Raw genomic sequence first — 15,454 nt, forward strand, 5'->3', positions numbered from 1 at the left:
GGTAATTATGAAGGCTATTCTAAGAGGCTTTGAGCTAGCCTCATGCTTGAAGATTAATTTTCATAAATCCAAGCTAGCAGGCGTAAATGTTGATAGAAACGCTATGGTATACTATGCAAAGACTTTGAACTGCGCCCAGACGAGAGTTCCTTTTAAGTATTTGGGTTTAGAAGTGGGAGGGGACACAATGAATAGTAAGTTTTGGGAGCCTGTACTAAACAAATTAAAAGCTAGACTCAATGTATGGAAATGAAGATTCTTATCCATGGCAGGGAGAATATGTCTAATCAAATCAGTTATCACTGCTGTGTCGCTTTTCTACCTCTCCCTTTTCAAAGCGCCAGATTCTATCTGCAAAAGCATAATCAGTATACAACGGAGGTTTCTATGGGAATGGGGGATGGAGAAGAGGCCAATTTCATGGGTAAGTTGGGAAGACTTGTGTAAATCAAAAGAGGAGGGTGATTTGGGTTTTAGAGACATGCGGAAGTTCAACTATGCCCTACTGGCCAAATAGATGGCGCCTTGTATCTGAAGAGAAAGGGAGGTGAAAGAAGTTGTTGGACTTAAAGTATGGGATGGATTTAGAAAGTCCACAAACACCAATGAAATTCCATACCTGGTGGTGGAAAGACTTACATAAAGTATGTAGAAAGGGAAGAGGAGCAGGTTGGTTCCAACAACAATTAGTATGGAAATTAGGAGGTGGAGACAAAGCTAGATTTTGGGAGGATGTGTGGGTTAACAATATTAACCTCAAAACTCTTTACCCCAGGTTGTTCTCACTTTCCTTAAACCAGGGTCAAAAGGTGGAAGAGGTTGGTGCATGAGAAGAATTAGTATGGCGATGAAATTTAAGGTGGAGGTGTGTTAGATTTGAGTGAGAATCCTTGATGGAAGCAAATCTTGTTTTGCACATATCTCGGGCCAACATGTCAAGGGAAGAGAAAGATGTTCAAGTGTGGGGTGTGAAGAATTAGGGTTGTTCTCTGTGAATTCAGCATATAAATACCTAGCTAAGCATGTCAGAAGTCCTCATCATGATGTGTTTAAGTACCCATGGAAGGCCAAAGCATTTCCCAATGTCATAACCACAACATGAAGGGTACTTTTGGGTAGAATCCCAACAAGATAGTGTTTGAGCACGAGAGGGGTGATGCTAAATACAACTTTATGTGCATTGTGTGAGATTAAGGATGAATCATGCCAACATATTTTCTTAGAATGCAAATTTGCTCAAAGTGTTTGTTCGTTGTGCTTTAAATGGATTGGTATCTCGTTTGTACAGCACAAAGATCTTTTGACTCACTTTGAGAACTTCCATTTGTCCCAAGTTAGCAGTAAGCAAAATCTTCCGTGGAAAGGTGTATGGGCAACTATAGTGAGGTGTATCTGGGAGCAAAGGAATTCTATTGTTTTCAAGCAAGGGGTAATAGATGCGGAAGAAATTTTTCAAATGGTCCAACTCAAGTCATGGCTGTGGTTAAAGCATAGAGTCACTCTTTCAGCTACTCCTGTGTAGATTGGGTACAACCCACTTATCTGTATTAGAAGCTATAAGTAAATGGTTGTTAGTTGGTGTGTCCAAGGGACCCTGCAGAAGTGGAAGGATTTGCTGGCATATCTGAGTTAACGTCACAGGGCCTTGTGCTCAAATCTAACTTAGGTATAATAGGGAGTTATAAGCGGGGGAAGTGTAGAAGAGCAGGAAGCGTAAATCGAAGGATGTTGGGGGAGGTGTTTGGTATATGTTGTTGCTTAGGAGTGTCAATAGCTAAGCCTTATTAGCGTAGGGACCAAGCTGTTTGACTGTCAAACAATTTTTTAGAACAATGGGAAATCCTTTATGCTGGAGGCCTGGAGTTTCAGCAGAGTGATGCACAAATACAATTGTACATTGGTTGATGTCCCAATCTGTAGAGGTTTGGTTGTGGGTTATCTGCTTGCTGTCAAGTGTGGAAAAGGTGTTGTCAAAGGCTTGATATGCTTCCAGCTGAACCATCTAGGTGGTATAGCAGAACCACAACGAAGGCATGCTATGCAGGAGTTGGTGCTGAAGGGAGGATGGTATAAAATATTTGTTCTGAACTGGAATTGATACAGATATATTCTAAGCACCCTTGGTTCTGGGTATGATGTGGAAGAGGGGTGAAAACTTGTATAAATGGGATCATGTGAAGGTGTAGAGGAATTTTGGAAGGAAGAAAAAAATGAGTAGTCATTACCACCTCGAATATTTTGTATAAGGGTTGAGACATTGTTAAAAAAACATAATTGATGGAACAAGAATTATGTGATAAAGTTTAAATCTTATAAATATAGTGGTACATAAATCATCTCTGAAATTGACAGAAGATAAAATAATACACAAGAATGGTCCTCTCAAGCCTGCAATATTAAGGCACAAAGACAGTAATACTCCACAACCATGAGGTAGGAGGCATGTTCTTGAGAAATGGTTACATAGACATTGTTACAGGGGAGTCATGTTCTTGGAAAAATTTATTGAGGATGCACATGAAGCTTGTGTTGCTTGAGTGCAAGAAATAGTGTATATATAGTCGCATGGTATTGTCTTAGACATCACTTTCAAGGATTAGGAAGATAAAGAGCATATCATACCCCACCTTCTGATATAATGTCCAACAGATTTACGTACTTGAAAACAAATACATCATCAAAGGTTGTGAAACCTAAGCTTATTCATTTGTCATTGTTTTCTAGCTATTTCAGTTTATATATGCAGACATGCTTTAGACATAGCCCATGTTTAATGAAATAAGATGCTAATGATGTTGATAATTATCTACCATGTGTCAACCAGAATTGAGCTATCGATCGATGAGGATTATTTTAGAAACCAAAATTATTTTTAGTCTCCAAAATGATGATAGTCTCTAATTTGATCATTATAACAACTAATTATTTTTTATATATAAAATTAGTTTCTATTTAATGATTTTTTTGGATATGCATGTTATAAATGTTAAGCTAGAGGAAGTAAGTTATTTGTTCTAAGAGGTATGATGACACATAAATCTACTCACAATTACTTTCCCATTAGTGTAATTTGCTTTTGAAAAAAATGAGAATGATCTTCTAAGAATCTAAGAGAGAATATTTAGAGAGTTCAATATCTAATGAGAAGAAGTTTTAGTTGAAATGAAAAATTATTTTTTCTAAACCTATTTACAAAAAAATTCAAATAAATTAAACTATTTTTTCTAAACTTATTTATAAACTTCTTCATTTAACTTAAACCAAATTCTCTATCTTGAAAAGTGGGCCTTACATGCTTTACTTCCATTAAATAAGTTTCCGAATTAGTCATTAATTCAATTTTCAAAATTAAAAAACAATGTTTTAGTTATTTTAATTTTTTATTCTAATTACTTTAATAACTAACTCTTTATCATTAATTCAATCTCCAAAAATATATATTTTATTACAGTGTGTAAGTAGTTTCAAATGAAATTTAGTTTAATTCTTAAATTGTACACCTGTACATAAATTTCTTCAGAGCAAGGAAGGGTTTAAATAAACTTTTTATAAGTATTTTTTTAGAAGAAAAAAATATTAACTACAGTGAACAAATAATAATGATCTATGTATGACCACACGATATAGATCTTCCCCCACAACTCTCTCTAAATACCAAACCTTGAGCAAGAACTTTACAACAAAGACATAGAAAGACAGAATTTTAGAGAGTGAGAAAGAAATCATGACAAGTGATCAGGGTTTGAGGATTCCATGTCTGGATTTTTCTGGAGTGGAGTTGGGAATGAAAGAGGGTAGTGAGGAATGGAGAGAGATGAGCAAGAAAGTGAGGGATGCTTGTGAGAGCCATGGTTGCTTCATCATGGTTTATGATAAGGTTTCAAAGGGTCTACATGATGACATGTTTTTATGCATGAAAGAGGTGTTTGATTTGCCTGAAGAAACAAAGAGGAAGTACAGCAGCACCAAGCCTTATAGGGGTTACATTTGTGAGTATCCAGTTTTTCCTAGTCAAAGTTTTGGAATTGATGATGCTCCTCTACCTCAAACATCTCAGGCTTTCACTAACCTCATGTGGCCACAAGGAAACCCTACTTTCTGGTATAGTATTCAGAGTTTAACTTTTGACTGCTTCTGTTACATATTATCATAGTTGAAAACGATTATTTGTGTTCAGATGAGTGTAGAAATGTTTTATACTCTTAGTTTTATGTATATCTGAAAAGTTTTTTTTTCTTAAAATCTAAGATATTAAATTTATTGTTATGTTTACAAAACTTAAATCTTAAACTTATGATTCTAGGTATGGTTTTGGGGTTTAGATAAAGATTACCCTAAACCGATTTTAAACGAATTCCTTTTCTAAGTAACTCTATTTGCAGAGAATTGACTAGTTTGATAAATGTTTTAACGTGATCTGGGGTTGTTGTCTGCGCACATGCATGCAGTGAGACGTTGAACTCGATGAGCTCCAAGCTGCTTGATCTGAGTTTGGAGATTCTGAAGATGATTGTGGAGGGATATGGACTTCCAAAGGAATACAGTTCGGAGATTGAGGAGTTGAAGAGTTGTAGTATTTTCCGTTTGATCAAGTACAAAGTTGATGAAAATGGTGAAGTTTGTGAACCTGCACTGTTGCCTCACAGACAAAAGTGCCTTAACCATTTTGTGCGAAAACCAAGCGGGAGGGTCTTGAGGTGCTGAACAAATCAGGCCAATGGGTTCCAGTGAAGATACCCCAGGAAGGGGTATTGGTGATGGTTGGTGACGTATTGAAGGTATGCATGTAGTTGTTGATGTTGATGTTCATCTCATGATTGGTGATATTTTGTCTTATGATTGATTCACAGGCATGGAGCAATGGGAGACTTCATTCTGCCACACACAGAGTTATGATGAAGGAAGTAAAAGAGAGAGAGTCGTTTGCACTATTTGCAATGCCAAAAGAGGAGGTGAAGATTGAGGTGCCTGCTGAGTTTGTGGAAGACAACATTCACCCTCTTCAATTATGGAGAATTCTTCAACTACTTTATTTCTACTCTCAATCCGAATGCTTTAGAGGTCTTTGCTGGTGTGCATAAATAAGATTAATCGATTCTGTATGTGTACATCAATTTCTTAGACCTATGTCTCCCTAATAACAATTATGCTTTCTTCTACTTTTCCAATGTTATACATATCATGATATATCAAATTGTTGACCAGCAGTTTAAGGTTGTCTTGTCCATACTGGTTCTCATAACATGTCTCTTCTAGGATTAAATAATAACACTGATTTGTTAGTGCTGTTGTTGCCTTATATGATCTTTTAGAATTGCCTTTTTCTCTTGCTTGGTGTCATTTTGGTTGGTTTGATGGGTTTGGAGAAGCTGCTGCAATGTGGTCAGGGGAGAGTTTTTCTTTTTTTTTTTTGAAAAGAAAAGAATAAAATTAAATTAAGAGGTACACTTCAGGGTGTCCTAATCCTTATAAAAAACCAACAACCACATAAATCATTCAAAGCATCATTAAGGTTGGTGCATAAGAAAGCATTAGAAACTGGTTGCAGGGCCTAAACCAAATACACCAGCTGCATAATACTTATGCATTGTATTAGCCCCTAGGATCTTTGCCAAATATTCCTGTGATTGGCACCTAATACCTTGATTGTTCCATTGATTCAGCAATGTAATACTTGCTTGTACCCACCCACCTCCTACTTATACCCACATAACTCTACCCCGCCCCTGCACCTTTCTTAAGTGGTCATTTATAATGAATGCCCCACCCAGCTGCATCATCTATCTACCACGTTTGCCAACTTCAGTCCACAGAAATCCCAAAAATCTTCCCATCCTTAACATGATTCCTCTCTAATTCTTGCCGACAAAAAAGCTGGTTTGAGAACTTCTGCATATTATGTACATAAAAGGTGACAGACTTGCATTTCAGAGGCTACATCTTGACCTTGTGGATGCTGACTTTCTCAGCTTTAAGCTTTTCCATAGTAGCTTTACATTTTAGATCAATGATGTAATTGACAAGAGATATGTGGATGTTCTACTTCCCTAGCTCATTCATTCCTCCATCTCTGCAAAAGCATTGTAATCACAAGGATCCTCCACGGCTTCCAGCATAAGCAGAGATACACATTCCTCCAATTCACAAAACCATAAAAACCAGCAGCACATACAATCCCCACAACCAGAGGGGATAGATAGCATCCTAAAAGGTGCAGACGTGCAACTACTAAGGGAACCTCCACAGACCGTGACACATCCCAACCAACATCCAGTGAAAAAGTACTGATTTCTTGGGAACAAACCTGGTTACCACAGCTAACAAATAAAGAGATTACACCTACAATTTGAATGTAGGTGATTCCCTTTCCTGATTTGGCCCTGAATAGTTGCTGCCACCTCTGCCACCAGAAACACCTGCAATGGATTACATATACTAACAACTTAACAGCATAACAGCATCCTTGTCAGATTCCAGTACAGTCATGAGTAACCCCTCCATTCAAGCTCATCAATTGACACTCTTTTCTCCTGCTAATACCAGCAATTTCTCCACTTCAGCATCTGCAACAACCCCAACAAGCGAGCACCTCCTAGGTGTTTCAGTTGCGGTTTTAGTATCTAAACCATTAGTATGATTTCTTTGCCAACACTGCTTCTGGTATCCACAATTACCTTCTTTCTTCAGCGTATACATTTAATGCATTGATTTGGGTTCATGTGCAAATCCGAGAAAGCATAGGAGAAAGAACGCACCCTATATTTCAACCACGTCCATAAGAGGAGTTGAGGTGATTGGAAAATTTCCTCTCCATCTGAAATTACTTGATTAAAGACAACTCTATTCCTCCTCTCCCACATCCCACCCCAGCACCTCTTTTTGGACCGCGTCATTATATAATGACGTGTCCAAGAAGAGGTGCAGGTAGAGTTTTTCACTTTCTGGTATTGTTTCCTTTTTTATTGTTTATATCCCATTTGTGGTGATTGTCTTCTGATGAAGACTTTGGATTTAGTTGAAACTTTCCTCAGTGATAGTTTCCTATTTTGGTGTATGATGAAAGCATTGGCTTTGGCTGCACCCTTTCAATCCACTTTTCAAGCTTTTCTTTTTACTTTAAAATTAGTAAATTGACCCATGCACGTGCAGTAATATTTACATATACACATGATTTGTACATATTAAAAATTGTTGATGCATATTTGTCACTTGACTCCTTAAGTATGTCTAAGAAAGGCACATAACCTAGAAAGTAATGTTAAAAATTGGAACACACTTCCCAACCAAACCAATTTACTGGAAAAGGGAATTTTATTCAGTGGTGGTGAGCTTTACCCAATAATTCCATTTGAAGAGATACATAACTAAATGTAAGAGACAGATGAAGAGCATACAATTAACATACAATATATAAATAATATTATAATTTTCATTTTTTATAAGAAATTCAGAATTTTGGTAAATGTATAATAGGTTCCAATAAAAAATCATAATAAAAATGTAAAGGAAAATAATATATAAATAAATATATTTGTTTTCTTCGTATCTAATTAGAACATTCCAAAAATTAAAGATAGAAGAAATCTAAACTTTGTCACCCAGTCTATTTTTTTCTCATCAAAGTTATGCTCACATGTAAGGGTGTTAAACAAAATGCAAACAACTAGAAAAAGAATGAGAAATATATCTCATGAACGGAAAAGGCACATAAAAAAGGTTAGATAGATTTAAGCACGCAAAAACTTAGCCACTAAAATGTTATTAATGATAATTCCACTCAATTAAATTGAATACACTTATATATATATATATATATATATATTTTTATTTGGTACCTGTATGAGTCGGAACCGAACGAATCCTGAAAGAGTCAATATTTGGTTTGAGCCGAGTGATATGGTCAAATATTTAAGCTCAATGGAAGATTAGCAAGTCCATACAATGATTAAGCCTTAAGTACCCAATAATAACGAATCCATGATAATCATATAAATAGTCACAAGTTTCAAAAAAATATTACGCATTAATTGCACCAAGCACTGAGTACCGAGATCTTACTTGAGCGTCGCAGTACCTTTTGCAAGTACCATCCCGACCGAGAGTGTGCGAAGGAGGCAGCTGCTTAGTGAGGTGAAAGAAGGAGAATAACCGGAGAAAAAAGTAATAGTTCTCTCAGTCTCTTCCTGTACGAGAACAATTGGCGCCCACCGTGGGGCCGAGAGAATTTGAAGGAAGAGAAGATCAAATGGTGTCAACTAGGAACATGGAGAGCGAAAAGATGTCGGATGCGGAGTAGATGACATTGTTGATGACTCTACAGAGGGAGATGGCTGAACTGAAAAAGAAGAATGAGAAGGAGATACAAGCTCTTTGAAAGAAGAATGAGGAAATGAAAAAGAAGTTGACCGAAGGAGCTCCATCTTCAGAGCCCCGTCAACACGTTGGGACATCACATGCTCGAACCCTACCTATTAAGTCCCATGGATGATCCAGCACCCACTTGTCCTCAAAAGACAGTGGAGGAGTCCCGACTCAACAAGTCGTTTTACACGACTGAGACTCTAGATATAACAAGAAGACACCCTTTCATTGACTATGTGATGGGAGTGCAGCTTCCCCTCGTGTGGAAGGGACTTAATATTGATCGTTACGACAAAACGACCGACCCTGATGAGCACACAGACATATATACTACTCATATGAGTTTGTATACCTCGAATAATGTTGTTTTATGCCGAGTGCTCCCAACTTCGTTAAAGGAAGGAGCATTGAGTTAGTTTACAGGGTTCCCCTCATGCTCTATTGATTGCTTTGAGACTTTGGTGTCTAAGTTTGGAACGCGGTTTGCTACTAGCCGACCGCACCACCTGACCTCAATTACCTTGGTCAATATTCGTCAATAGAAGGGGGTATCTTTTAGGCTATTTATGGAAAGGTTTAGTAAGGTGACCTTGAATATTCAAAATCTAAGTTCGGATGTGGCCATGTATCATATGTTCACAGCTTTACGGGTAGAGCTGTTTGCTAATAGCCTATGCAAAAACCTGTCGTAAATAGGGGTGGCAAAGCGGGCTGGCCCGCCCCGCATAGGCCCGCAAAATGCGGGCCGGGTTGGGTCGCCCCGCAAAAATAATGCGGGCCAGTTTTCGTGATTATGTATAGATGTAATATGAAATTATGAATTAATCAAACCTGCGGTGTACTAGAAAGTATGACAAACAAATACACCTCACAAATTCTAAAATTGATTATACAAGGTGGCCAAAAAACAAGTACACATCATCAATAGTTACAAGAGATTTGATGAATTCAAAAACAACACTGAATAAATAAGCAACAATTAACAATCAAGAGCAGTTATCACATCAAACACTTGTTATGCAGTTGCTATTATGTCATCTTCTTCCACTTCAAGAACATTAGATGCAACCTTAGAAGAGTTTTCATCTTCTACTTTTTGATAATTATAATTTTTTCCATCATCTGCATACATTTGAACAATGACAATGAAAGAATGAATTTACCCTAAAAAAATCCATGTTTCCAAAAATAATACAATAACAATAGAATGGGTTAAAATAAATAAATTACCTTCAGAAAATCCATGCTTCCAACTAGAAGTACAAATAATTGCTTCCACATTTTCAGGCAAAAGAGAATTCCTATACTTGTTAAGAATTCGAGAACCAATGCTAAATGCAGATTTTGATGCAACTGTGGTTATAGGAATACTCAATAAATCTCTGGCCATTAAAGCAAGATCTGAAAAACGTTGACTATTATTTTTCCACCACTCTAACACATCCATATGCTCCAAAAAATCAAAATCCAAAGTTGGCTCATTCAAATAAGTGTCAAGTTGTGTTTTTCCACTTTGATTAGCTACTTGAAGCTTGCGCATTTTTAATTCCTATTATAGATGTAATAAGTTAGTAACATGGGGCAAGTAGAACAAAAACTAAAAAATGAACTGAAGTACATTCAAGTAAGCAACTTACATAAAAAAGACTTGGTTTAGAAGTAGATGGGGATGAAGATTGTCCTTGCTTACGCTTTAGAGTATTTGATGTTGTTGCTCTCAAACCTTTGCTAGAATATTCGGCAAAAAGTTTGTATAATTTTTACTTGATGTTTTCCAATTTCAACTCCCAAGTCAATGAATCAATTTTTTCAAAGCAAAAACTCAATGTTTCTAACTTCATCATTGGGTCTAAACTTGCACCAAATGCAAGTACAACACTATATTCATCCCAATATTTTTGAAATTTGACTATCATCAATTCAACCATATTCTTAATTAGTGCATCTTCATCTTTCACATTTTCTATCAACAAGCTTTGAATTTTCCAAACTTGTAAAAAATACAAGTTGGAAGTTGGATAACTTGTAGCAGAAATCAAGGTAGTGATATCATAAAAGGGTAACAAGAACTTACAAATTTTTTCTGCTCTCTCCCAATCTTCCTCTGAAGGGCAATATTTATAAGATTCATCAACCAAGTGCAAACTTCCAAAAACACGTTGATATTTAAGAGCACTTTGAAGCATCAAGTAAGTTGAGTTCCACCTTGTAGGGACATCAAGACACAAACCACATGATGCATCAATATCACTAAACCTTTCCTTGTTTGAATTTCACCATTCTACTCTCTGAACCCCTCACATATTTGATGCTATTTCTAATTTGGTTCAAAGCCTCACCAAGCACCTTTAGTCCTTCTTGAACAATTAAATTTAATATATGTGCACAACAACGAACATGAAATAATTCACCACCACATATCAAACCGTTTTGTAAAAGAAGTTGGTTTCTTAGAGTATTTTGGAGAACATCATTAGTAAAAGCATTATCCAAAGTGAGAGAAAATATTTTTTTCTCTAATCCCCAATCTTGTAAAAATTCATAAATTTTCTTAGACAACTGAAAACCTGTATGGGGGGCGGCATATGACAAAAGTTGAGTAGCTTGCTATTTAACTTCCAATTTAGGTCAACAAATGAGCAGTCAATGATACGAAACCTTCAGTATTAATAGATGTCCATAAATCAGAAGTTAAGCATATCCTACTAGGAATAGAAACAAGCAATTCCTTAAGCATTGTCTTTTCTTTGATATGCATTCTCCTAATATCAGCCTTAACAGTGTTCCTAGAAATCATAATTGCATCAGGACACAAGTAGCTTATCCAAGTCCTAAGTTCGGGATACTCAACAAATTTATAAGGCAAATTATGTCTAATAATTAGATTAGACAACAATTCACGATGTACAACTTGATCTATCTTTTTTTCTTTCAACTTTCCCTGCATATCTAAAATCATTTGACCCACATCTTCAGTTTTTCTTTTATCACATTTCATAATATGACGATTTAAAAATGAGAAGTGCCATATTTTCTTCCACCAGTTAGATATATTCTATTGCAACTATTGCACCTTGCCCTTTCTTTTCCATCTTTATCCACCCCAATCTTAGTAAAGTACTTCCAACAATCAGAGGTGGTAGTCTTATCCCTTTTCTTTTTGTCACCTTCAACAGTTTCAGATTGGTTTTCAAAATCACCTTTCCCAATTTCATTTTCACATTTGGGAATATTAATATCCTCTTCTTCAGCCATTCCAATTTCAAAATTAAGATCCTGATTAATTAATAGCATAAACATAAGAACCTATCTAAATATAACCATAGATACAAAGAGATAAATGCAACATAACCAGCATGATGTAGAATTTAAAAATTACCCCAAAGCAGAAAGTTGTCACCTACAAAGCCAATACTATAACAAATACAAACAAGTTGTTGCTCCACAAATCTTGAATGACTAAAATCCTAAAACTGCAGAAAAAAGTAATGGAGAAAAAAATTCTCATGAGTAAAAATGCCGGTTGCAGATGGTGGAAGGTTAACGAGGAAGAGATAGAACCTGGAGGAAGACGGTGGTGGAGGGCGACGGTCGCAGATCAGTGTTGGCGATGGAGGATGACGAAAACTGACGGTGGTGTTTGTGGAGGAAGAATGGCAGTGACTGGCAGTGGAGGACGGTGGAAACAGAAGATGGTGTTCGTGGAGGAAAAATGGCAGCGACTGGCGGTGGAGGACGGCGAAAACAAATGGTGGTGTTCGTGGAGGAAGAGAGGCACGACGGCAGCGTCGCGGTTGCAGATGCTTGTTGTTTGTATTTTTTAGGGTTTCAAAATGAATGTGTGTGAATGAATTTGGGAGAAAAAAAAAGGGCACCAGCAGAGCAGCACATGCACAACACACATCAGTTTTCACATAAGCAGGTTGACGGTTCAGCCCGCACGGGCCGCGGGTTATGCGGGGTGGGCTTAAGTGGGTTGGCGGGTCAGAAAAGGGAACCCGCCCCACGTTCTTTGGTGCGGGCTACGGGTCGGCCCACACGGCCCACCCCGTTTTGCCACCCCTAGTCGTAAACCATGACGAACTTAGGTAGAGAGCTGCCAAGTACATGTAACTAGAGTCGTTGAGGGAGTAACGGAATCGGGCGAGGACCGAGGCAAGGGGAGATAAGGGAAAGGAGAAAGAAAATGAGTGAGTCGGTCGATCTAACTTTGGCCGGAGTGAAAAGTATAGAGAAAATATGGCCTCGATTCATGAGATACACCCCATTGAATGTTGATAGGGGAAAGCTTTTGGATGAGGCCTTAAGTGTTGATCTTGTACCAACACCAAGGAAGGTTTTAAGTCCTGATAATGTCGACTCTACACGCAAGTGTAGGTACCTTTGGAATATAGGACACATGACCGAGGAATGTCAGGCCCTGAAGGATAAGATTAAGGATCTTATCTAGGTCGGACACCTTTGCAAGTACATGTAGGGCGAAGGAAGAAACATGAAGCGCTCCCCCCCGAGGAGGGAATAACAAGAAAAAAGAGAGGAAGGACAAAGGGATCATTATCCCCACCGATCCAATGATGAAGAGTGTTGACCTGAGCATCGATCACGGACAGAGGAAACCTCCAGCAGTCGTATGATGACCAAATTGTTGGATTCTCAGGTGAGAGAGTAAATACCCGAGGATATATTGAGGTGTACACCAAGTTTGGTGAAGGAAGAAAGCACATTGTTGCTTTAGTTGACCTGCATCCACGGATGAATGAGCTGAGACTTGAGGTTGGGGAGGACCTACAGCCGGTTCCTTTACTAGATGGAGAACACACAACCAGGCTAGGGACATCCTTGGATGTGGTGGATGCCAAGACCACCCATCAAACGTTGAAAAAGAATGCAAATATTTTCTTATGGAGAACATCCGATATGTCGGGGGTAAGCCAATAGATTATAACATATAAGCTCTCGGTGTATAAGGAGGCACGACCGGTCGCACATAGGAAACAAAAGTTAGGCGAGGAGAAGAGGTTGACAACAAGAGAGGAGGTGGAAAAACTTATGGCAGTCAAGTTCATCAGTGAAGCCCACTACACTAGGCTAGTTAATGCGGTAATGGTGAAGAAGGCGAGTGACAAGTGGAGGATGTCTACCGACTACACAAATCTCAACAAAGCTTTCCCGAAGGATTCATATCCTTTGCCCGACATTGACCGACTGGTTGATGGAGCAGTCAGTCACAAGATTCTTAACTTCTTGGATGCATACTCTGGTTATAATCAAATAAGTATGCACCCAAGAGATAAGGAGAATATTTCCTTTATAACGGACGAGGTAAACTATTTTTACGAGGTCATGCCTTTCGGCCTGAAGAATGTTGGGGAAACATATTAAAGACTGATGGAAAAAATCTTTAAGGGAATGACCGATCAAAATGTAGAAGTCTATCTCGACGATATAGTTATCAAGTCAGACTCATGCAGACAATATGTGAAGGATTTAGAGGAGGTCTTCAGACCTTTGCAAAGAATGAACATGAGGTGAAATCCTGAGAAGTGTGAGTTCGACATTATGGGAGGGAAGTTTCTAGGCTTCATGCTAACACATCGGGGGATCAAGGCTAACCTAGACAAGTGTCGAGCGATAACTGAGATGAGAAACCCTCAAAATGTGAAGGAGGTGCAAAAACTCATAGGGCATCTCAGAGTCTTATCAAGGTTCGTCCTTTGACTCGTCGAACAAACCAAGCTCATTGTCCAAACACGATATTTGCTTGCTAGTGTTGCACAGGCACATTCCAAACTTGTTCATAGCCACTCCAAGGAGCTGACTCAAAATCCTAGGCAACGAGGCTCAGGTTCCCCACCTCCTTCGATTCACCCTCCTCAAAGTACCCAATATCGAACTCGTCAGACATGGCACCATTCTCGTTGAGGATCCGAAAGCGCTTGAAGATGTTGGAGCAGGAAGATGTATGGGAGCCTTAGAGGTGTGTGGGCGTTGATTAAGGCGGAGACATTGAAGAATTGGTTAAAGTTGGTGAATACGATGACCTCCAGAGGTGACAAGGACAAACCAGTGTTGAAGAAGACGAAGTAGAGTGAAAACAATAAGTGTGTCCAAGGAGCGTGTAGTTAGGGTAAGAATGAAAAATAAACAAAGTTATAAAAAATACCAGCGTGAGGGAGAAAAATGAACATAAAAAAAATTGATAAATTCCAAAATTATTATTATTATATCGATTAAAATTATAAATAACATAACAAAAACTTACTATGTTGTGTTTACTTCCAACCATCATAATAAAATTGTAATTTATTAAAAAATACCACTGCATTCATTTTTTTTTTATGATTAAAATTGTAATTTATTAAAAAATACCATTGCATTCATTTTTTTTTTATGATTGGTGAATTATAACCGTCGTCATAATATATTCTTATAGAATCATGATTTTCCATTAGTAAATAATACTAATATTAATAAACATAATTATTATTTATAATAATAAATTTTTTCTAATTTTTTTATTAATTAATATGAAATATTATTACGGATATTAATATTAATATTATTTTTATCTTTTTTTTCATTTTTATATATATATTTTTTAATATATACATAATTAAATAAAAGTATAAATGTTAATTTAGTCGCTAATTCTAATAACCAATTCCAATTAGCAGTAGTCACTGAAATAAGCAATTCTACTTAGCTATTAAACTAAAATCGGTGACTAAAACATAAACAATTTTGGTCACTAATTTGGTCGTAGATATAATTATTTTTAATTATTTAATACAACCACCACTTTAACGACCAAATTTTTTGCTACTTTAATTTTCGGTCATGGTTTCGGTGGCAAAACTAACTAACATCATTAATGCTTCATTTGGTGGCTATTGTGGTCGCAAATTCGATACTGAAAATGTTCGGTGGCTATGTCGGTCCCAAATTCTGACTACTTTTTTTCGGTCGCTAAATTTGTTGAGTAAATCGCTATTTTCTTGTAGTGGTCCTAACTGGGTTAACACTAGGAGATAGGGGTAGCAAAGTGGGGCCGGCCGTGTGGGCCGGCCCACGGCCCACTGAAAAAAATGCGGGC

The 15,454-nt window shown here is 37.4% G+C and overlaps 2 pseudogenes across 1 annotated transcript; one reads left to right on the plus strand and one right to left on the minus strand.

The window, feature by feature from the left end:
• The first annotated feature begins 3,642 nt into the window (after positions 1-3,642).
• Positions 3,643-5,225, plus strand: LOC137813358 (putative 2-oxoglutarate-dependent dioxygenase AOP1; annotated as a pseudogene). The gene is made up of 3 exons (XR_016519094.1): positions 3,643-4,101; positions 4,449-4,778; positions 4,851-5,225. The product of XR_016519094.1 is annotated as a putative 2-oxoglutarate-dependent dioxygenase AOP1 (transcript).
• Positions 5,226-9,376: 4,151 nt separating this feature from the next.
• On the minus strand, positions 9,377-11,616 carry LOC137815377 (zinc finger BED domain-containing protein RICESLEEPER 2-like; annotated as a pseudogene).
• Between the last annotated feature and the right edge of the window lie 3,838 nt (positions 11,617-15,454).

The sequence above is a fragment of the Phaseolus vulgaris genome, chromosome 1 (assembly GCF_051622355.1).
Source record: "Phaseolus vulgaris cultivar YP4 chromosome 1, ASM5162235v1, whole genome shotgun sequence".
NCBI classification, from domain to species: Eukaryota; Viridiplantae; Streptophyta; class Magnoliopsida; order Fabales; family Fabaceae; genus Phaseolus; species Phaseolus vulgaris.